At 46.8% G+C, this 23,623-nt stretch overlaps 1 protein-coding gene across 5 annotated transcripts in view; it reads right to left on the bottom strand.

The window, feature by feature from the left end:
- SCAF8 (SR-related CTD associated factor 8) overlaps positions 1-23,623 on the bottom strand; it is a 215,572-nt gene that overhangs the window by 41,626 nt on the left and 150,323 nt on the right. The window lies entirely within an intron of this gene.

Genomic DNA, 23,623 nt, shown 5'->3' with positions numbered 1-23,623 from the left:
CTCCAATCAAGGAAGCTAACTCCCCTTAATTTAGAAAATAAGGAAAGAAAGCTTAAGTTGAACTCAGAAAACTTAAGTTCGAAATAAGAATTACTTTCAGACCAGTCCAGGTAACCTAGTACTTACAACCACAGATATCTTAAGTGGTCCAGGAATACAAGATGCTTTAACCTAAATAACTCCTCTGTATTATCCTGATTGCATGTCCACAGCTTTCAATCCATTTAGTTCGATCACTGCAGGAAATTGAAAATTTCTGTTCTTAAGAGACAGCTAGGCTGAGAACTGCTAAGTGATAGGGTGAGACAGGGATCGGCCTGGAGCCCTGACAGCACGACTGCTCCTTGTCCTGCAATAATCCTATTAAGCAGCTCCCAGCACAACACAGTCTGGGCTTGAAGTGGCTGTAAGATAATGAATGAGTCTTAAAGTGTCACTTAGCTGTCGAGGTAAAACTCCAATCCCAAACTCATCAGCATAATCAAACATGGAACACGAGGACCCTTGATGGCGCCCGCTTCCCTGATAGCCTGGTATTGGAGCAGTTACAAAATGCTCCTTAGAGAAAAGGGGCCTCACCTTATTTGGGCAGAAGTAATTTGCTCTGTTCACGAGAAATGCATCCTGTCTAGACTACAGGGTTGCTTTCCAGTGTATAAGTGACGAGGGAATCCTCGGGAGTCCACTTGCCAAGGGGAAGACCTCTGGTTCACACTCACAGCAATTGCAATCCATCTCGAGACGTCCTCTGGGCAGCAGAGGATGCAGAAACAGCTGCTTCTTCATTAGCCGAGGAAATTAAATAAGAACCTATCGTGAGAAGAGCACCCATTAGCTGACACCAGCTCAGTCCCTGTTGGATGGCCAATCTAGATGAATGGAAATGCTTTTTTTTGTTGAATTCTTCTATCAATTACTGACAGAGATGCTAAAGCTGTGATTATAGTTGTGTCTATTACTCCCTTAAATTCTGTCAATATTTGTTTCATATATCTTAAGCTCTATTACTAGATGTTCACAGAAGTATGATTGTTATGTGTTCCTGGAGAATCTACCCGTTTATCTCAGGCAATATACATCATCCTTAAATCTATTCTATCTTATATTAATATGGCCGCTCCAGTTTTCTAAAGCATACTGCTTGTAAGACATACTAACTCCATCTTTTCACGTTTGATCTACTTATATTTATACTTAAAGACAGCACATCCTTGGGTCTTTCTTTTCTCCAGTTTAATAAGCTCTGCCTTTAAATTAGGGCATTTAGTCCAGTCACATTTACTATTGATAACTGATGTGACTAGATTAAAGTCTGCTAGTCTGATTTATTTTCTGTTGGTCCCATCTGGGTGTTTGTTTTTTTTTTTTTAATTCCGCAACCCCTCTTTATTTTTTTTCTGGAATAATTAAATTTTTTTTTTTTAGATTTCCATTCTCATTTACTTTGTCTTTTAATTATGCCTCACTATATTTCCTTTGGAAGTGCTAATACAACTTTATAGAGAATAAAACCAAATCCTCTGATGGGATTTACCCTGTGGTACAGTGGCTAAGAATCTATGCTCCCAATCCAGGGAGCTCTAGTTCGATTCCTAGTTAGGGAAGCAGATCCCGCATGCCACAACTAAGACCCAGGAGAGCCAAATAAATAAATATACTTTTTAAAAACGCCTTGATGCCCTCTGACTCAGGATATTATATCAGTACATGAAACTACATTATTGGTTACTGATGAGAGTTGAGAATCTTGCCCCCCACCATCCCCTCACCCCCAAGTCCTTTTCAACAGGGAAAGACAATTCTCCCTGTCTTCTTAGATCCCTTCTAGTGCTATGATTCTACATTCTGAAAGACTGTAGAAGTTTTTAATTTCTCTTGATATAATTTTTATAAAATTTAAATCTCTGGATCTTCATTGCTACCTACCTAGAAATTCCAGTTCCTGAACTTCTGTTTTGTGTTTTTTTTTTTTTAGTCTCTTCCATAAATTTTCTCTCTATTTATACAGGATTGCAATTCATTCTCTGAAAATATGTTTTAAAATCAAGCTTCAGGCCTGAGAGAACTGAATAAATCAAAGGCTTGCTAGGAGCGCCCTCTGGAGATCGCCTTGATAAAGATGTTGAAAACTTTGCCTTTGCATTAATTGGTGGCGGTTTCAGCTTCAGGAGTTAATAAAATTAATCCAGAAGATATGTCAGCTAAATTATGGAAGCAAATATCTTATTGTAAGTAATTCTATCTCCTAAAACACCATATAACCTCCAGCAGAAAAATAAACACCATGCCTCACTAAATGCATGCCCTAAATATAAAGTACACTAGCAATCAGAAAGATAAACATGGTTCCCGGGTTCTGGTGTTAGTTGTTGGTTTTAGATATTATTCCTTGTCTTGTGGAAAGGAAAGCTTTCTCCAGAGAGAGGGGTGCTGGGTGTGGGTTTGGGTGCGTCTGCTGAGTCAGAGAGACCAGGGTACAGAGCAGCTACTCAGACTCGGCTACTCAGCAGCTGTGTGAGTCTGGGGGAAGTTTTTAAAGCCATCTGTGTGGCATTGGAGAAGACTCTTGAGAGTCCCCTGGACAGCAAGGAGATCAAACCAGTCAGTCCTAAAGGAAATCAACCCTGAATTGGAAGGATTGATGCTGAAACTGAAGCTCCAATACTTTGGCCATCTGATGCGAAGAGCAGACTCATTAGAAAAGACCCTGATGCTGGGAAAGATCGAGGGCAAAAGGAGAAGGGGGCGACAGAGGATGAGATGGTTGGACGGCATCACTGACTCAACGGACATGAGTTTGAGTAAACTCTGGGAGATAGTGAAGGATCGGGAACTGCTGCAGTTCACAGGATCACAAAGAGTCGGACAGGACTTGTTGACTGAACAACAAGCCATCTGCAAAATGAGAGTGATAAAAGAATCTACCCCAGGAGGTGTGAAGGGAGTGAAGCAGGGGGCAGCAGGAGGGCCCTTAGCACAGGAAAGGCGTGGGTGCTGAGCATCCCTGTTATCTACGTTTATAAGACCCTCAGATGAAGGGCAGGATACCATTTAAAACTCACCAGGATGCTTCTTGCATTCCTGATTATCATGCCTTTCCTATTTTAGCTAAGAAAAACAGTTTTTTTCCCTAGGTTTTTTATCATTTGGGGCATGATCTCCTGACTTCAAACAATAATGACTAAACTTCTTTAAGGTGGTGTACATAGGATTCTTGGACAGTCAGTTCAATGGAAGTTAAGTCACTTGCCTGATTTTCACGGTTCAACTAAACCTATTGATTGACAAGGGCATTGTACTGTATCTCCTCCTGAAGCTGCAATGAACTTCCTGACATGATGCTGGAGACGGAGAAGGAACAGACTCTATCTGCAGTCTCTGAAGCTCCTCAAACTCCCTCCGCCTCCCAACCTGGCATCAGAACAGAGATCATGCATGCTGCTGCTGCTGCTAAGTCACTTCAGTCATGTCCGACTCTGTGTGACCCCACAGACGGAAGCCTACCAGGCTCCCCCGTCCCTGGGATTCTCCAGGCAAGAACACTGGAGTGGGTTGCCATTTCCTTCTCCAACGTGTGAAAGTGAAAAGTGAAAGTGAAGTCGCTCAGTCGTGTCCGACCCTTGGCGACCCCATGGGCTGCAGCCTACCAGGCTCCTCCATCCATGGGATTTTCTAGGCCAGAGTACTGGAGTGGCTTGCCATTGCATACTCTTCTGCAAATGTAGCAGGCAATGAAATACTCTTGGGAACTTACTTATTGGTCTCCTACTTATTTTTGTTTATTTTTTTCTGTTTTTGGTCTCCCCCTCTGCCCATATATATTCCAAAAGTAAACAAAGCTAGGAAGCTGGCAAGAAAGTCCATAAGATCTGAACAGGCTCAGGAAAATAAGAAAGAAAAGGACCTGGAGGAGACCTCCATTTCCAACAGAGTAAACGGAGAGTGTGGGGGAATGTCATTGCTGGAGAAAGATTGAGGGAGAAAACAAGATCCTGGAGTTAGGAATCAGGGAGGTCCAGGGGACGGTATAGACACAACTCTGTAAGCAGCCCGGCCTCCTTGTCCCCACAGGACAGACCCCCCACTGGGGGGCTGGGGGCCACAGCTCAGCAGTGCAAACAGGGGCAGTCAGGGCACCCTGAGCCCTAGGACAAGTAGGAACACTCAAGTAGAACCTTAATTTTATTTCAAGACCAAGGGGAGGGGCAGTTGGAGAGTCAGGTGGTTTGACACAGTACAAACCATGACTTGTCTATTTAATCAAACTTACATGTCAGAATACAGTACAGAATCAGCACGTTTTTATGGTCACCCAGGAGTTTTGTGATAAAACAAGCTGTTTCAATGCCTGTGACAATCACTGCTGTGTCCTTGGCCCCCGGGGGATGCGGATTTGCTTTTTCCCCTTTGCCATTAACTGGATGAGAAAGAACATGACGTACTATCCAAAGAACATCTGGAAAAGGCCTGCATCGCCGGTTGAGTTTTGTGAAACCTCTTTTTAAGCCGCCTGGCTGGCCGTGCAAAGTGCCTCCAAGTGGCAGTCTTCACTTAGGGACCAGGTGTACAAGGAAGATGCTCAGAACCTTCCAGCGGCACCAGATGGGGCCCACGTGGGACACCCTGACTGCCCTGATGCCCTCCCTACAGAGCAGGCACCAACTCCTCTACCCAACCCGGCTCCAGGGGTCTTGGGGAGCAGGGCCCAGGGGCAGACCGGGCTTCCTGCCTGGTGAAGGATGGGCTGGGACTGGGGGCAGGCTGTGCACTTTCCCACCTGCCTCCTGACCCAGGAAGGCTGGGAAGTTCCCCCAAAGTGACAACAGAAGCCACGCATCGCATTTCCTAATTTCCCCACTGTGACATCTTTTCAGGTCTTAATTTGTCCTCGGGGGAAAACTGAGAAAGGAAGGTGATAAGCGGGCAGCTTGTAAAATCAGGAACACACACCTAAAAGCTGGCGGCTCCGGCCTTTGTTTCTGTGAGTTCATAGCCGCTTTGCGCCATTTTCATTAGGATGGTTAGTGAACCTTGTGGAGATGTGCGTGGTCTCATGAGAAGGGGTGAGAGTGTGTGGTCACATGAAAGTGAAGGTGCTCAGTTGTGTCTGACTCTTTGCGACCCCAGGAACCCGCCAGGTTCCTCCGGCCACGGGGTTTTTCCGGGCAAGACTACCTGAGTGGGTTGCCATTTCCTCCTCCAGGAGATCTTCCCAACCCAGGGATCGAACCCAGGTCTCCCGCACTGCAGGCAGACCCTTTACCATCTGAGCTGACACACTCAGCTGAGTTTAAAAGCATCTGTCAGGAAGCTTCAAGTTCTGTTTTTTAAAACATTAGCTTTCCATGATTGCAGCTCAGCTCCCGTGAAACAAGTAAACAGAATTACCCTCAATTTCTGATTAAGAAGACAGGCACTGCTGAGCCCTAATACCAACCCTTGGCACACAGGACCCTGCCGCCTCGCCCTTGTCCTCTCTTGGCTTCTACAAGGGACCTGGCCTGTTCCTAGTGAAATAATAGCTCCTGAGTCATCATGATGCTCCCAGCGCTATGCTGATGGCTTTATCTAACTTACCGCATTTGAATAACCCTCCCACGAACTCCAATCCCTGCTTTTCAAGCACATCACCCCTGACTAGTGGCCCCTCAGTGCTCCCCAGCTTCTCATCCCCCTGGCTCTCCAAGACTCCATACAGCCACCCCAGGGCCCCTTTGCTTAGATGGCTACTTTTCCCATCTAGAAAAATGGCACCACGTCTATGCAGACCTTTTGCCCCCCTATCCCCACCACGCGCTCTCATCCCCAGCCCACTAGGAAGTACTACTGTGGCTGTCTCCAAAAATACAGACCTCCTTCTCTCATTTCTCCTTTTCTCATCTTCCTGCAGTCTCCCTGACCTCAGGGAGAGCCTTGGGACTGGTCTCTAAGCCAACACACTGGGTCCTCTTCCACCTTTTCCTCAAAGGGCAGCTGAAGTGATTGTCAGCACTTTATATTCCCTCTCACCCTGCCCCCTAAACTCTCTCCCTCAGACTCTGACTTTCAACATTGCACGTGTTGCAACTGAAACGATCTCAGCCACTTCTTTGTGGCTTTCTGTCTTAGAACATGCAGACCATGCACATAGCTCATGCATCAGAATCTACATCCTACGTGAGAAGGGTGCTTGTTTGTTCACAACTGTATCCCAGGGCCTTGATAAGTATTTGTTAAAGGTTGAATGCAGTTCCCTGATGGTTCAGAGGGTAAAGAAAGAATCTACCTGCCAATACAGGAGACCAGGGATCGATTCCTGGATCCGGAAAATCCCCTGGAAGAGGAAATGACAATTCACTCCAGTGTTCTTGCCTGGAGAATTCCATGGACCCTGGTGGGCTACACTCCATGGGGTCACAAAGAGTCAGACAAGACTGAGCGACTAACACACACGCACGCGCGCGCGCGCACACGCACACACACACACACACACACACACAAAGACTGAATAATCAACCTGCTGGGTACTTGAATTTTGTCCTGCCCCTTCCCTGCCCCCCCCCCAGTAACTCGTTTAACTCTCCACTTTTCAGCTGGTTTGGTGTTAGTGAAACATTCCCCCAGTAGCCTTCCTGCCAGAGGAAGGAGATCAGACGTCCCACTGGAGACCTTTACTTCCTGTTCCCACTTCCCTGAGCACCGCCCTCAAGAACTGCTGTGTCTAAAGCTGGAGGTGGAATTCCTGGGTTACGTTTCTGTCTGCCCAAGGCAGCTTCAAGAGACGAGTTACCAGCAATCCTGAAATAGGAGGCCCCAGAATGATAAAGAGCTTCCTATGATTCATGGGGCTTGAACTTTTTTTTTTAAACCAATAGCACATTCTTCATTTTCTTTACCAGGTTGCTGAAATATATGGCTGAAGAATCTCAGAAGAGGAAGCAGGTTAATCCTGGCTGGGAACTCACCCGAGTGCATGAAAGCCCTGTTCCTCTCCACCCGACTCCTGGTCTACTGGGGCGTTGAGCAGGGAAATGACACCTCCACTTATTTTTCTCGGTCTGTCTGGGCGATCCTGGTGGGTGAGGGGCGCAGGTAGATAGGTAGGGAGGCAGACACGGTGAGTTACCTTATCTTTCTAAATGCTGTCACACACAGAGAGAATATTTGCTAGATGAGCTGTGAGAATTAAGGGAGAAAACGTATCTAAAGGGCTTGGGGTGGGGCCTGGCACACAGAAGTTACTCTACAAACAAGAGCTGTTCCTTGTGTGTGTCATTAGCCAGGTATGTGTGAGGGGTGGGAGGGGAGATGGATGCATTCTTTCACTGGAAGACCCCGACCCTGGGGACCTCCACCCTGAGCCTACAACTGCAGGAGGCTGATCTCTATCAGGGTCAGCCACCCCAAGAGGCCCCACAGTCCCCTCTGGCTGGCCACTTGCCTGTCCTTTCCTTCAGGGGGGAGAGGGAGGGGAATGATTTCAATGTGACCAACCACCTGGCATTTATCCTATGGAATTTCATTCTGGGTGAGCATTTCATAAACTAGTAGAGGTCATCTGGATTTTTAGTGAGGTCTCCTGAAGGGTCTCGCTGAGTCAAGGTCCTCGGGAATTTGACGAGCGTGCCTGACTCAGTGTCCCCAGAACACTGGGGATGATTTTCGTTGGTAACCTCTCCAGCGCTTTGGCTTCATAGAAGACTAACACTGAATCGCTATGCGTCTTTATTTACATTCTGTTACTGGAACGTAACATGCTGATTCTCTAAAGACGGTGGAACTCCCTAAATCAAAGTTGACAGGAGGCCAATGCACGACAGTCCAGTGACTGTGAAAAGAAAACGTCACCCAGCCTGGCTGTGGCTCACACGGCCAACCCTGATTGCTCCAAGATTCTGAGCAAGGGCCGCTTATATCCATCCCCCTTGGTCCGCCAACCTCCTACTTCCTAAACATTTCTCTATGTACTGGGATGAGTAGATGAAAATGTGAAATCTAAAAAAAGTTAAAAAAAATTTTTTTTTGATGTTGACTCAAAGCAAGGTTTTCAACCTCCCCTTAAGATGGCTCAGACTATAGAGAATCTGCCTGCAATGCAGGCCACCCGGGTTCAATCCCTGGGTCAGAAAGATTCCCTGGGAGAAGGGAATGGCAACCCACTCTGGTATTCTTGCTTGGAGAATCCCATGGACAGAGGAGCCTGGCGGGCTACAGTGCAAGTCCATAGGGTCTCAAAGAGTCGGATACGACTAAGAGATGACCACTTTCGATCAGAGACACCCGTGTTCTCCCACAGTCCCTACCTACCCACAGGCTTTGTTCAGTCCAAGGAGCGGAATGATCGTGGCTTTTCTGACAAAGAGGAGCTGCTGACACCTCAAATACATACTTCGTGTGCACTCGCTTCTGAACAGTTGTGCTGAGACAGGGAAACACGCTGCAGGCATGGTGAGAGGAAGAAAAAGAGCTGCCTTCACCTGACATTTCATCTAAGCACTCTGGTGGCTGGTTCACAAACAAGCGCTGTTTCTCCCACCGCATGTCAGAGTCTTGTCACAGCCCTGGTAACACATGGCTGAGAGTGACCCGGCTTGCATGAGGTCTCGACTCCTCTTGACTGGCCTGATCCTAAGTCACCCCCACAAGGGCAGGAAACAGTCGGTCTGCCCACAGGAGGCACTCTCAAGGCCTGGCCTGTCTGTGCCATCAGGTCCCCCTCCCTGCCCTGCTTTCAGGCCAGGGGTCCGGGTAACCGTAGGCAGCATGTCTCCCCTGATGCCCAATGCCAGAGTTGGGCCCAGAGGCTCTAAAAGTTATCATCATAACACAGGTGGAGCTCCCAAGCCACCCTCATCTAAGGATCTCAAAGGAAAGGGCCCTTTACGTGGAAGTTTAAAAACTCTTAGTGGTTGTTCAAAAATTCTAAGGTTAGTGCTTCTGCCTCAAACACTCCCAGCCAGACCAGTGGCAAAGGCGGGGGACCGAGGCCGTGAACTGGACAGAGGCAGCGTGTCTCTTGCCTCCTTCTTCTGCCACACGGTGTATTTTGTAATATGCTCGGCATGTTTTACCACTAAAATCCAGAGCTCAGCTCAGTTCAGTTCAGCTGCTCAGTCGTGTCCGACTCTTTGCGACCCCATGGACCGCAGCACGCCAGGCCTCCCTGTCCTTCACCATCTCCTGCAGTTTACTCAAACTCATGTCCATCAAGTTGGTGGCGCCATCCAACCATCTCATCCTCTGTCGTCCCATTCTCCTCCCACCTTCAATCCTTCCCAGCAAAAAACTGATTATCCTTAATTCTTATTTCTTTTTAATGCTACTTTCATTGCATTAAGGAGAGTAACATTTAAAAATGCTACTCATTTGAAAGCAATGATGAAAAATCATTTGAAAGCAATGGTGAAAAATTTAGGGAAACAGAGTTGATAAAAAAAGAAATTCATTTCCCCTGCTGGATAACGTTCTCCACTATGGTCCTTTCTTGGTTAAATTATAGCCAATAATTCACTTCTCCTTCAAATAGTTATTTAGCTTTGACTGTGTGTCAAGAGCATTATTGGAATACAAAGTTCAGGCTCATATTTTGTCCTCATCAGGACCCCCGGTTGCTCAAGGAAAAGGGGCCATAGATCAACCACGGGGATATAAGTAACTTCTGGACACAAACACAACAGGGGCGACCCCTGCTTTGGGCACTACCCTCAGTGGACAGATGCTGCCGTGGTTACTGACCAACATTTATTGGAAACGGCTTTTATCACAGCTGAGTGCTCTGTATGTATGGATCTTATTTATCTCCATTTTAGAGAAACAGGTTCATGAAGGTTAAATCACATGTCCCTGGTCGCAGAGCTAGTCGGTGGCCGAGATGGAATTGAGACCATGTCTGCATGCATGCAAGCTAACTTCCTTCAGGCATGTCTGACTCTTTGCAACCCTATGGACTGTGGCCCTCCAGGCTCCTCTGTCCATGGGACTCTCCAGGCAAGAATACTGGAGTGGGTTGCTATTTCCTCCTCCAAGGGGTCTGGGTGACTCCAAAGCTAGAACTCTTACAACTTACAGTCAAACACTCAGGACAGCAACAGACTTCCCAGAAATGCACATAACTCATAACTGCTCCCCTTCTTCCAAAGCTGAACTCTCAGTGAGGTATTTAAGATATTCTTGGGGCAACGGGAAAAGAAACCCATCATCCATGGAAACTGACTCAACTGTGTCAAATATCTGACTTAACCCATTTTCTCATTAATTTTTTTCAGTGAGTCAACCATAGCTTGCTTCCTACATCCTTCTGACCACTGCACGTAAAGTGTTAGCCATGCCCCCCTTTCTATTCTACCCCCCTTACCCCAATTCGTCTCCGCGCAACAACCCAAGACATTATATTAATGTCGCCCATCTCTTTTTACTAGATTAAAAGAGCTATGAAATCAGGGACTTTGTTCTGGACATTTATTTCTGGTTCTAGACAGCGCCTGGTCCATATCAGATGTGACTTATTAAACAAGTGAATACATTTGTTGAAACCTAAAGATGAACAAAATATGCCCTACAGGCGAAGACAGCAGATGTGGGGTTGCTTGGTGCAGCGTTCCCGACCCTCCAGGCCCAGACCATCAGCTCCCATTACACACATCCATGCACAGACTCCACCCTCCACCAGAGAGCTAATCACTGCCTTTACTCTTGGGTTTCCTTACCTCGGAACCCCACTCCACCTCCACCTGCAAGCCAAAGCTCAGCTTAGAGGCCAGCTCGTCCCTAAACCCCTCTCCACCCGTCCTCTGCCTTCAGGATAATCACTCTCTGCAGCACAGTACTTCTTGCTCCTCTGTCCAATCACTGAATATTCACTGGAAGGACTGGTGCTGAAACCCCTATACTTTGGCCACCTGATGCAAAGAACTGACTCATCGGAAAAGACCCTGATGCTGGGGAAGATTGAAGGCGGGAGGAGAAGGGGACAACAGAGGATGAGATGGCTGGATGGCGTCACCGACTCAATGGACATGAATTTGAGTAAACTCTGGGAGTTGGTGATGGACAGGGAGGCCTGCCGTGCTGCGGTCCATGGGGTCGCAAAGAGTTGGATGCGACTGAGGGACTGACTGAACAACATTCAATCACTGACCTCATCTTGCTGTCAGAAGCTCTCTGCTGCTCTTCCCAACATCCCCAGAACAAGATCACTCTCACCAGGGGAACATGTGGAGAGATTTTTGTTTGTTTTTACATTTATATAGTTCCCACTGCTTGACCTGTAACTAACACTTGGGCCATGGTTTTAAAGACTATTTACATAGCCCCACCATAATACAGAGCCTTTTTAATATTGAAAAATAAAAAAGAACTTTCCATGACCAGGCTATATAAATTTGACCATCTAAACTTACAAACCCTGATTAAATTACAAGCAATCATTGGCTTCTTTCAGTGTTTTATTCTCTTTCATGGCAAGTGGAGCTCTTAACTTAGTTTACTTAGTAGGAACTGGGTAAATGAGACGCAGAGAACACGTGGAGGCAGTTTCTATAAGGGGAGGACCAGCGTGCCGGGCCCAGAAGGACCCCAGGAAGATGCTCTCAGTGGAACTCTCAACGTTCAATGAGATGAAATGGTTACATAGCATCACTTACAGAACCTGGCTTTTTTTCTAGAAACAGTCAAAATGAGCAGTCAGTTTGGCTGATGATTGACCATGTTTCACAGGGTTAGAATCCAGATTACAAATGGGAAGTTCTACTGGCTTTCTAAGGCCCTTGGCATGTATTTGGGCCACACAGAGGCCAAGGTACCAAGTGATGTCAGTGTGTTTGGGACTAAGTATCAGGCACCCCCTGACTAAACCGACATTCACGCACTCTCAGTATGAACTGCCCAAGAGCACCGACAGCCGCAAAGGTCTATAGGCTCGCCATGCTCCAGGTCCAGAGAAGTCCTCCCCAGATAGCACACGGCTCGTGCCTCACAAGTCACTATGTAGAGGGCACGTCCCTTCCACACCCTGCCTCTCGGGATGACTCACAGGAGACGACTGATGGGGATGAAGGAGAATTCTGTAATATAGCCAGTCCCAGGCTTGGGATACAGGCTGACGGTAACGAATCTGCCATGACCAGGGACCTGTGCTATCTTTGCAGAAGTGTCCATGTTCAGACAGTTGAGACTGAATAAATCTCTAGATCACACATCTCCCTGGTTGGAACTTTCAAGCTGCGTGACCTTAGGGGCTTCCCAGGTGGCGCTAGGGGTGAAGAACCTGCTTGCCAGTGTGGATTCGATCCCTCGTTAAGAGACGCAGGAAGATCCCCTGGAGGAGGGCATGGCAACCCGCTCCAGTATTCTTGCCTGGAGAATCCCAAGGACAGAGGAGCCTGGGGGGCTACAGTCCATGGGGCCACAGAGTCAACTGAGCAACTGAGCACACACACAGGATCATTTTAAGTCACTCCAGAGGATAACGAATAACGTCAGATTCTCTTCTAATGTAACACAAGGGCAAGAGGGATGTTCAGATTGTGGTCAGTAAGGAGAAGAATGCTAACAATTTTTTTGAGTCGCCACCATTCGAGGTAGGTGCTGGGTGGGATGGGGACAGGCCAGCCATGACCTTTGACCTGTGGCACTCACTGTCTGTCTACTAGAAAGACACTCTGAAGAGCAGGTCACACAGATAGTCCTGAAATTAAAGTGTGAGGTGTGCTCTGCAGGAACGTGACTCTATGCTATGAGATGATGCGACAGGGGAGAACTGACCCAGAAGGAGGGTCAGGACGGCTCCCTGCAGGCAAGTAACATTTACAGCGAGATCTGAAGATGGAGCAGAAGTTCGCCAGGCCAGGGTTAGAGAAAGGGGTGAGGCCTGAAATAATATACTGTCCCCCCAAATATGTGAGGAAAACTACAAAGTTGACGTTTCTGTTTAATAAAATGCAAATGAAACAAAGCACTCTGTCAACTGCCTTAGGGCCTAGTGTGTGTATTTGGAAAACAATGTGCAGGTTTAGATGCTCTTGCTTGATCAGATTCCCCAAGCAGGTGGAAGATGACTGAGAAATTCGACGCACCCAAAGGAGTCATTCAGAATCCAATCATTTCAAGATTACTTGAAATATGAAAACCTTTAAAATATTTTTTGCACCCCAAAATATTCAATGTGGTACGTGGGTGCATTTCAATGTTTGATAGGATATAAGCTGGGCGCCTTCAAAATAAAAATGCGAGCCTCCAAGCCTCAACACAGTGCCTGGCGTACAGCATCTTCGCGGGCCAGGGAACATCAGTGCAGCTTAAGCTCGGGGTTGGGGTTGGGGGTGGAAGGAGGCCAGTGCAGGGCAGGGCAGGGATCTGGGCTTTATTCTTAAGAGTAATGGGAACAGGCATGCGGGTTGTCTCCATGTGTGATGTGTGTGTGTTTGCACAGTCAGACTGACATTTTGGAAGGATCACTACTTTGACAGTGGTGTAGAGGGAAATTGAAGGAGGCGAACCTGGAGGCAGGAAGCCTGTTAGGAAGGTACTGTAGCAACTCAGGTAACAGACGGAGGTCGTCTGGATTAGGAACCAGGATGGAAAACAACAGATTGAAGGTTTTCCTTAAACCAGCTTCTTGGGCCTGAGCTTAGACCCTCCCCTTCTATGGAATTCTATTCCACAGTCAATGTGTCCTGGCACTGCTCAAGCGATATTCTAGAATATTTCATATTCTACCCAGTGCAGGGGTCAAGGCAGTGGCCGACCTAAGGAAAATACAAGAAATACTTTAGGACAGGCTTGGGATCATGGTTGCTGTGGGTTGAATGGTAGCTCCCAAAAGACACATCCAAGTCCTAACCTCTGAAACCCTTCAATGGGACCTTAAGCATTTTTGCAGCTGTGGGAAGCTAAGGGTCTCTAGATAGGATCATCCTGGATTATCTGGGTGGACTTTAAATCTAAAGACGAGTGTCCTCATAAGAGACAGAGGGGAGACGACACAGAGAGAAGAGGAGGGGGCACTGAAGACAGAGGCAGCCTGGGAGGCTGGCAGCTGGTGTACCCCGAACAAGATGCTGAGAAGGCTGCTCTGGGCGGGGCAGGGACCCAAACTCTGCTCCTTGTCTTCACTTACTCGTCACATCCCAGAGGGCCGCCAGCACGAGGCTGGGCATCAGGAAGCTGAGACCAGTGTTCCCCTCTGCTGGGCTCCAGACAAGCCTCTCCCGCCCCCACCCGTGGAAGGGGTGGCCGTTCGCAGCCAAGGTCAAGATCCCAGGGCGCAGGGACTTCGAATGAGGAGGGGAGGAGGGCCTGGACGCACGAAGAAAGTGCAAGTGCAGCTGGGAAGGCGGGGACAGAGGCTGTGAATGTCCACAGAGCCCTGGAGAAGCTCTCTGGATTCTGGACAGGAAGATCCACAACCTCTCCATCTTTCCAGCACCTTCTCGGAAATGACTGAACTCTTGCCTCTCTCCTGGGGCTGCTGAGCACAGTTGCTCACGCTGCACACTGCACAAGAGCACCTGTGCCGGGGTGAGCAAGGACTGAAACCCAGCTCCGTCCCCTGTCACTGTGCTGTGCATCCTCAGGGCAATGGGGCTCACTTCTGTATCTGCACAAGGCTCAGGTCATGCTAGGAGCAGCCCAGCCCTCTCTGGGGGCAGCCTGGCCTTGGTCCGCACCACCACACTGCCAGTCGGCTCCTACTGTCTCCAGCGACCTGACACCAAACTCTCTGCCTCCATGAGGATGCTCCATGCCCCAGAGCTTTCTGCATCTCCCCGCTCCTTCCTTCCACATCCCGACTGGGGCACGGGTCTTCCTTTCCCGTCAAAGTCCGCTTCCTGTGCTCAACACAGCTGGAGCAGCTATGACACTTTCTAAAGCAGGAAGTAATCCTGTCGATATACTACTTCCTGGAGTGCAAAACTCCTCAAACGTGTCACAAGGAAACCATGATATGAGGCTAGGTTGGGAGGCAAGCGTAAAAACGATGCACATCAAAGATATTTTCTAGGCTTTTCCACACGGAGGGCTGGGCTGGACCAGTCTACCTAGAAAGTTTATGAGTAGCTGTTTTAGAAAAATATGGACTAGTCATCTTTGTCTCTATAAAGTTCTGCACTGGTTAGAATCATTTTTAACGAGAATATATTCTTTCCTGACTTGGGAAAATAAGAAACAAATTAGGAAAAGTTTGAGAGCCTTCTCTGGTGGTCCAGTGGCTAACACTCCATGTTCCCACTGTAGGGGCCTTGGGTTTGATCCCTGATCGGGGAACTAGATCCCACATGCCGCATCTAAGAACCAGTGTAGCCAAATAGATAAATATATTAAAAAGAAAGAAAAATAAGTTTGAGGTTAATCATATGACACAGCAGCTGATATAAGAGGTAAATAGGAGGCGGTCATTCAAGATTCTCCTATTTTCATCATCAACTTGGAACTTGAATGATCAGACCTGATTCCTTCCCAGTGCAGTTAGAAACGTTCATTTTTAAGATAATTTGAAAGTGACAATATAATCTCACAATGCAGAATACATTCAACAAAATAAACAGACGGGATCTGTCAGGCCCAGAATCCACTTTCAATCATTTTCCCATTTCATCCTCAAGATAGCCCCGTTAAGCAGGCACAGTTGTCCCCATTTGACAGACGGGCAAAGGCCCACAGGAAGATGAGGTTAAATGTGTGCATGTTGGAGCTGGGATTTATAACCTGCGCAAAATCGACTTCGGAGCCTGCGTCCTAACCACTAGGCTGTACTCTCTCCTGGCGGGCACAGGGTCTCCTCAAAGCCTTTCCCACAAGGCACTCTGGGTCCCATGAAATCCTCCCACCTACAGCTCAGACCACAAGAAGGGAACACTGACTGTGTGCTCACATTTTCTAACTACAGTCTTACTATAACCTGGTTTTCCTGCTGGTATCTGGTCTAACAGAACCCCACAGAGAGCTGTCAGACTGCTCCACCCTGAAACCTGTGCGACTAAGGAGCACTTGTGAAAACAAAACTACACAAAAAAAGAAAAAAGAAACACAAAACACCCTTTTCTTGTAGGCCTTTGCCTACTGCGATTGACCACATGTTTGGAACCCCTCCCAAATTCATAAATTAAAGACCTAAGCCCCTCTGATGCTGGGAAAGATTGGGGGCAGGAGGAGACGGGGACGACAGAGAATGAGATGGCTGGATGGCATCACCGACTCGATGGACATGAGTTTGAGTGAACTCCGGGAGTTGGTGATGGACAGGGAGGCCTGGCGTGCTGTGATTCATGGGGTCGCGGAGTCGGACACGACTGAGCGACTGAACTGAACTGAACTGAGGGGAAGGAGAGGGTGGACGAATTGAGAGAGTAGCATTGAAACATACACACTACCATATGTAAAACAGATATTATTATATATATTTTACATTACATCAATTATGTGTTAGTATATTATATTAATAGCTGGTGGGAATTTGCTGTATGACGCAGGGAGCTCAAACCCGGTGCTCTGTGACAACCTGGAGGGGTGGGATGGGGTGGGATGCGGTAGGGAGATTCAAGATGGAGGAGACACATGAGACATAAGAGGGGTTGGGGGGAATGTTTCAGCCACAGGTTCTGCTTGTTCTCCATTTCGTACAGCCCGAGCCAGCACCAACATGCTACACAATGAAGTTCCCCCTTTCCTGTAACTAGGGACATTGTGTCCCAAACGCACTTATGGTTGAGCCATGTTGATGTATGGCAGAAACCAACATAATACTATAAAGCAATGACCTTCCAACTGGGGCTACTCTGGTGGCTCAGGCGGTAAAGAATCCACCTGCAATGCAGGAGACGCAGGTTTGGTCCCTGGGTCAGAAAGATCCCCTGGAGAAGAGAATGACAACCCCCTCCAGTATTCTTGCCTGAGGAATTCCATGGACAGGAGAGCTAGACAGACTATAGTCCATGGGGTTGCAAAGAGTTGGACATGACTGAGTGACTAACACACACACACATCTTCCAAAATAATTAAAAAATAAGTTCACCTTTATGTCTATTAAAATGATACTGGCATTTTAAAAAACAAACCTAATCCCCATTGTGATGGAGGCCCTTTGGGAGGTGATGAGGTTGTGAGCAGGGAGCCCTTACAAATGAACAAGAAACCCCAGAGAGCTGCCTTTTCCCTTTTCCCACATGAGGGCTCAGCGAGAAGATGACCCTGATCAAACGCCAAACCTGCCACCACCTTGATCTTGGACTCCCCAGCCTCCTGAACGGTTAGAAATACATTTCTGCTGTTGAGAATTCTCTAGTCGATGGTATTATTTTACCCACAGGAGCCGGACAGACTAAGACACCTACTTCCCCCAATTTGTGGGCTGAATTCCTTTAGGCCTGATTCCTGCTAAAATTCTGAGCCAGACCGAATCTTTCCTGCAGGTTAAAACGATAGGGATCTTCAGCAGCTCCAACAGCTCTGACTTCTTCCTTCAGTGCGTTTGGGACACAATGTCCCTAGTTATAGGAAAGGGGGAACTTCATTGTGTATCATGTTGGTGCTGGCTCGGGATGTATTAAATGGGGAAAAAGCAGAACCTGTGGCTGAAACATTCTCCCCAACCCCTCACACACACACACACACACACCCGATGATGCTTAAAACCTGCTGTGAAACCTAGGAGCGGAGCTGGGGGAGAAGCGTGGCCACCTGCGTCCTCTGCCCACTGTGATGGCCTGGGAGCTTTGAACAGCTTCCTTTGAAAATTGGTTCACACTGGAGGGTTACCAAGCTCTTTGCAAATCTGCTGAAAAGCCATGGCCCCCATCAAAGACACATTTCCATCTGCCTATGATGCCGGGTATACTTTCAGAGTGCTCCCAGTTAGGGACCCCTGGGGTTCGGGTGATTGTTCAGGCTCCTTTGGGCTCTGACATTCGATCTTCCTCTGATTTTTATCTTGGGGGAATGCACACCACTCACCTCCCTTCCCTCCACAAAGACCACCTCCCCAGGGCACCCGATGCAAAATAAGACAGACTTTCTCTCCCAGCTCCCGTCCCGGCCTCTGGGGTCTGCGCGCAGGAACCTCGTTCATCTCAATAGGCATTGTGTTTGTGGTTCTTTTTTTTTTTGTAAATTAAGAAGTGAATAAAGATTGGAGGAGTGGAAGAGCGAGTTCTTAGATTAAAAATTACAATCAGGGGTGAGAATCTAACTCGCTGAGGACCGAGGAGCTGACAGGCACGGTGTGGGGACATAATGACAGACCCACCCCCTTACTTCCCCGACGTCGGGGCCAGCTCTAATCAGTGAATGTGCCCACCCAACGCAGGGAGTCCAGCTGGCCTTTCCAAAAACATTCACTTCCCAGTTTCTCTCGGACTGATCTGCTGGGCAGATCCCAGTCACAAAACTCTAGGGACACTCACCCCATCCTGGGAAAACAGACGAACACAATGGCCTTATCTCTGAGTATACGGTTGTATCATTCTTTCCAACAAGCTAGCAACAGATGAACAATTCAATTGTGGGGGGTGGGGGGGTGTTAAAAAAAAAAAAAGGCAAGTGTGAGGGCAGCGAGCCTGTCACCCTACCTATTTTCACTTTCATTAAGCCAACCTCACTTAATCATCCACAGGGCGTTTCATTGTCTTTCAAATGAACTAAAGGTTATTTTACCCTCGGGAGAGATGACGCCAGCTCCTATTTCCTATGCCAAACACAGCACGCACATTGTCACTGATCGTGTAATGTACATATTTTCACTACACAGATGAGAAAATCACCAGCATGATTATCTCCACTCTGCAGACGAGGAAGTCAGGGCTGGGCAAGGTTAGGTAACTCACCCAACTCGCACAACAGACAGGAGTCAGGGCTCGGATTCAGGCTCCAGCTCATCAATCGTTTCCTTCCTTCCCTGTAGCGCAGCAGTTCCCAAACGTGTCTGTATAGTAGGAACCTCTGGGGATCTTTTTTAAAACTCCCAGTGCCCAGGGTACACCCTACAAATCAGATCTCGGGAATGGCTGCGGGCCTCAGCTAATTTTTTTAAGCTCCCCAGGTGATTGTAAAGTGCAGATACGTTTCGGAACTGCCGTGTTAGCACCTGGAGGGCACCTTCAGCTACGTGAAAATCAAGCAACGACTGAGATGGAGCAAACTGAAGACTGAACTGAGGGTAGCTGAGGAGACACAAAATAAGGACACACACAATCTTCTCTGCAGGCAAAGGAAGAGATTCGATAAGAGGATTAACTTCCTTAATGCAAGCACGGCTAACTCCAATGGGATGCTGGTGTTTAGTGACTCCATGTTTAAGGGCTGAACAAAAATGCACTAAGTAAAACTCTCCTTTTAAGGGGGGGTCCTCTTTGCTTTTAGGAGAGTGACTGTTTTGTTATTTTCTATTTATGTTAGAAGCTGTATACCAGGCCGTATACCAGGCTCTGTGGCTGGCAGCACTGGTAAGGTGAGCCCTCTGCTGGCCATTTGCAACAGCAAAGACAGTAGAGTTATAGCCGGTAGGGCATTTGTGTGAAGGAGTCCTGAATTCCATCCCTGAGTCAGTAAGATCCCCTGGAGGAGGGCATGGCAACCCACTCCAGTATTCTTGGATGGAGAATGCCCAAGGACACAGAAGCCCGGCAGGCTATAGTCTATGGGGTCACAAAGAGTTGGACATGACTGAGCAACTAAGCACAGCCCATTTAAGAAATATTCAAATTCCTTAAAAACAGGAGGTTCATTGGAAAAGCCTCAATCCCCTACTGTGCTAGGAAATGAGAGCTTACTGTGATACCATCTTGCAGAACCTCAGTTTGAAAATTTTGACGGCCCAGTTAAGCATCCTGAGGAATTTTAGTCGGACTGTAAGAAGGGGGCGGCAGAGGGCGCCTGGTGGGCTTCAGTCCCTGGGGTCGCAAAGCGGCGGAGGTGACTGCGTGACTAACACTTGCACTTTTCTGCCTCAGATAGACATGAGCTAATGATGGATGGCATCCAGAATTCACCGATTTTCTATCAGCTTTGTTTTTCTCTTTGGCATTTAATAATGATATCTTCTTAAGCACGCCATCACTAGACTGAGAACTTTGAGTCAACTTACTCCCATGTGTCTGCTGACTGTGACAAGGACCCGGGAAAACCAGGCATGTTGTTTGTGTACCGCTCAGATGGCCCAGGAAAACCAAACCCCCTGCAGGGAAAATGTGGGTGAAGAATAACGCCACGATTCCACCCACCCTCTCATCATCGTCTGTCCTCCTTTCATTAAATGTATATATATTTGGGGAAATAGAGATCTCTCAAGAAACTCTGAACTTGAATGTAGAAGTAGTAGAAATAGCTTCTCGTGTTCTATTTATAGTTTCTCAAGGTCAGTGTTGTCACTTTGTAAAGCCAAAGTCACTGAGAGTAGTTTGAGTTTTTCGCTCCGTCTACTGACAGCTGAAACCTGCCACTTCTTGGGTCAAATTTAGTGACCACATTCGTGGATGGTGGCACTTTTCTTTGCTAAAGTTTAAGGATTTTTGAAAAAGAATGATTGTGTTTGCAGGATCTGTTGTGAGGAGTGTCCAGCTGGAGAACCTATTTGTGAAATCTCAATCTCAAACCAAAATCTCAACCTTTGCTGGCAGACCACAGAAATCAGGTAAGTCCTTAGAAACACTATATTTCTGACTAGGCATGGCTCACTGTAATAAGCAAATATAAACCCAAGATTCTCAAAACCAAATAATAAGCTTATCACTGGCTAGAAAACAGCAAAAGATAAATTGGAAGAACTGTTTTCTTTCTTCTTCAGTGCCAAGACGAGCTAACAAAAAAAGTGGTCATTTTTAGGGAAAGTCTTGGCTGAAACCCACCCACGTGGGCCTCCTTTTCATTCAGCTTCTGTTTAACAGACAATGCACACCTGCTTTCCTTCCTAACTGGCAGATCTGAGTGATGGGCGGCAGCATCATTTTCAGTCATCCCTCCACCTCTGATCACTAACCAGTTCTGTGAGCACTGAATAAATACACGTTGGATCACAAAGGAGTATTCGTATTTGGAGACAAGTGTATAACATTCTGGGCTTCCCAGGTGGCTCGGTGGTAAAGAATCTGCCTGCCAATGCAGGAGATGCAGGTTCGATCTCTGGGTCAGGAAGATCCCCTGGAGAAGGAAATGGCAACCCGCTCCAGTATTCTTGCCTGGGAAATCCCATGGACAGAGGAACGTGGTGGGCTACCGTTCATGGGGTTGCAAAAGAGTTGGGCGTGACTGAGCAACTGAGCACGCACACACGTATAACATTCTAGTAAAAAGCCAACTTAGCTGGAGTCAGCGTGAAGGAGGTACAGCTTCAGCTGCAGTTTGGCTGAAGCACACAAGTGAGGGCCTCCATCTCTGGAGCTGCTGGTCACTTTCTAGGGAGACATCTCCCCATCAGCTCTCGTGGCAGGACCCTAGCTTGTCTCCTCATTGCCCGGGGCCTCCTGAACTTGCCCTGCCAGGCCTCCTCTTGGCAAGTTTAGCTTCTCTGTGGCCTCGGTGAATCCAGTTCTCTCTGCCCTGCCCTCCAGGCCCATGAAGTGTGTACACATGCTTACGTCCACACAGGCACAGCAAAACTCTTGGTAACATGGACATTTTCTGGCAAAAACGACTTCCTCTTCCTTCTGAGCTTGTTTTTTTTTTTTCCTGTCTGTAATGGAAGGACAGGAATGATGTGGTGGGAAGGAGGGAGGTGCCACCACTGACTGTCTTATTTGCTGTGGCTTTTCATTTGCTTGATGTTTTGGGGGGACTTTTAAATATTAATGCAACTCTTCAGGAAGGATCCTTTAAGATGACATAAAATAAGAATTTGGCTCAGTCTTCATATAATTTTTTAGAAAATCTTTGGAATGGCAATTGCTTCTACTCAGTAATAATCTTCCCACCCATGATTATCCAAGCAAAATTCTAAAAGGCATTATCAGTTTCTTTCCCAGACACACAAGCTGTTAGACTCAGCCACATTTACCTCTAGATTGTGGATCATACAATGGATCTAAAAATTTGTATTCATATTATCTTTTTAAAAAGTATAACTATTATACTTAGGCCTGTATATAAAGAGTTTAGATAATTAAATGTATATGTGTATATATATATTCTAGTTTACAATTTTCTTTCCTAAACTGTTTATATTTGATTTGTATATGTTTGGATTAAAAAATACATAATTTATTTCTGCAATACCACCAGAATGTGAAAATGAGCTTCATTTTTTTTTTTTTTTTTTTACTGCACTGTACAGTTTGTAGGGTCTTAGTTCTCTAACCAGAGATTGAACCTGCGCCCTCGCAGTGAAAGGTCAGAGTCCTAATCACTGGACCTTTAGGGAAGTCCCTCATTTTATTTCCTGATAGCCCACGGGTAGAGCCTTTTGCTATCGTATTTTAAAAACTGTTTGAAAGAGATGTAGACCTCAGAAGAAATTAAAGAAGTAAACATAACATTTCTAGATACTAGAAGGTGCAGTGAGAACCCAGAAAACAATGAGTATGCCCAGTCTAAACACTGCACCAGGCTCTCTTCCTGGTCATAGAGAAGCGGTCCCCCGAGGGAAACTCCAGCCGTAAAAATGATGTGATTTGATGCCATCCACAGTAGTGTGGCATATTCCCCAATTTTAACAAATGGATGCAGAAATAGATTTAGGAAAATCACTAAAATGACCAGAAAGAGGCTTTCTTCTAAAGCATCAAACTCAACTGCTTTTTCTTAACTACTTGTGTTCTAATTTAAAACACAGATTGCTTTGAAAATAAGTAATCATCTACGTGTTATTCCTATGCAGGGAACCATTCTGAAACAGACGCTTGGATTTTTTTTTCCCCTCTCTGAAGAACTTATTAACCACAAAGACATTGCTTAAGACCACCCGTCTCATTTGAACGAGATCTCAGTATTAGAATTCATGAGAAGCCAGCATCTACTGATAAAACTAAACAACCCACATCAAGGATTCTAATTGTGTAAACACAGAATAGCTTCAGTTTGTCAAAGTCACCTAACACTGTCTTTAAAACCAGCTCAAAATGTCTTAGGTCCCTAGAGAATAGTGACTTTTGAAATCTTCCCTTTGCCGCTGACTGAAGGCAGGGATGCAGTGTGGACTGGTAAATATTCACGCTGATTCACAAAGAGAGATGCAGGTCCAGAAGCTCAGAAGAGAGAGGGCAGTAGAGGCTTCGGAAAAGGGAATTCATCCATAGGACAAAAGCATCAACCTCTGAGCTCATTATGGTGCCTTGGGACTTTAGAAAAGATGACTCTTCTAACAGCTGGGTCCTGGATGGACGCCTGATCACAGAAATGCTCCTCCAGCTAAGTGCGAACGCTGCACACAACTCAGTCTAAAGGAATGACCCTATTTTTAAGTTGGTTCACTATTCCACTCTTTCTCTTGCCACCCACCCACTGAAAAGAACCCAGAACCTCCTGTTAGGTTTCCCTTCCCCTAACTGAAGAGTTCCAACACCATTCGCTCAAATACGCACTAGAACGTCCACGTTTATCTCCCAATCCATGCTTTTCCTTTTTGGGGGAATGATGGTAGGTCGGAGACAGATGAATGGCATATGTGCCAATTGCAGGTTTAGTTACAAAAGAAGGAAAGGGATCTTTTCTCCTTATTTCC

Source organism: Moschus berezovskii, chromosome 10, assembly GCF_049115385.1.
Source record: "Moschus berezovskii isolate FMDL1 chromosome 10, NW_MosBer_1.0, whole genome shotgun sequence".
Classification (NCBI taxonomy): domain Eukaryota; kingdom Metazoa; phylum Chordata; class Mammalia; order Artiodactyla; family Moschidae; genus Moschus; species Moschus berezovskii.
Note: the sequence above shows the minus strand (reverse complement) of the source record. Positions and strands in the feature narration are given on the sequence as shown.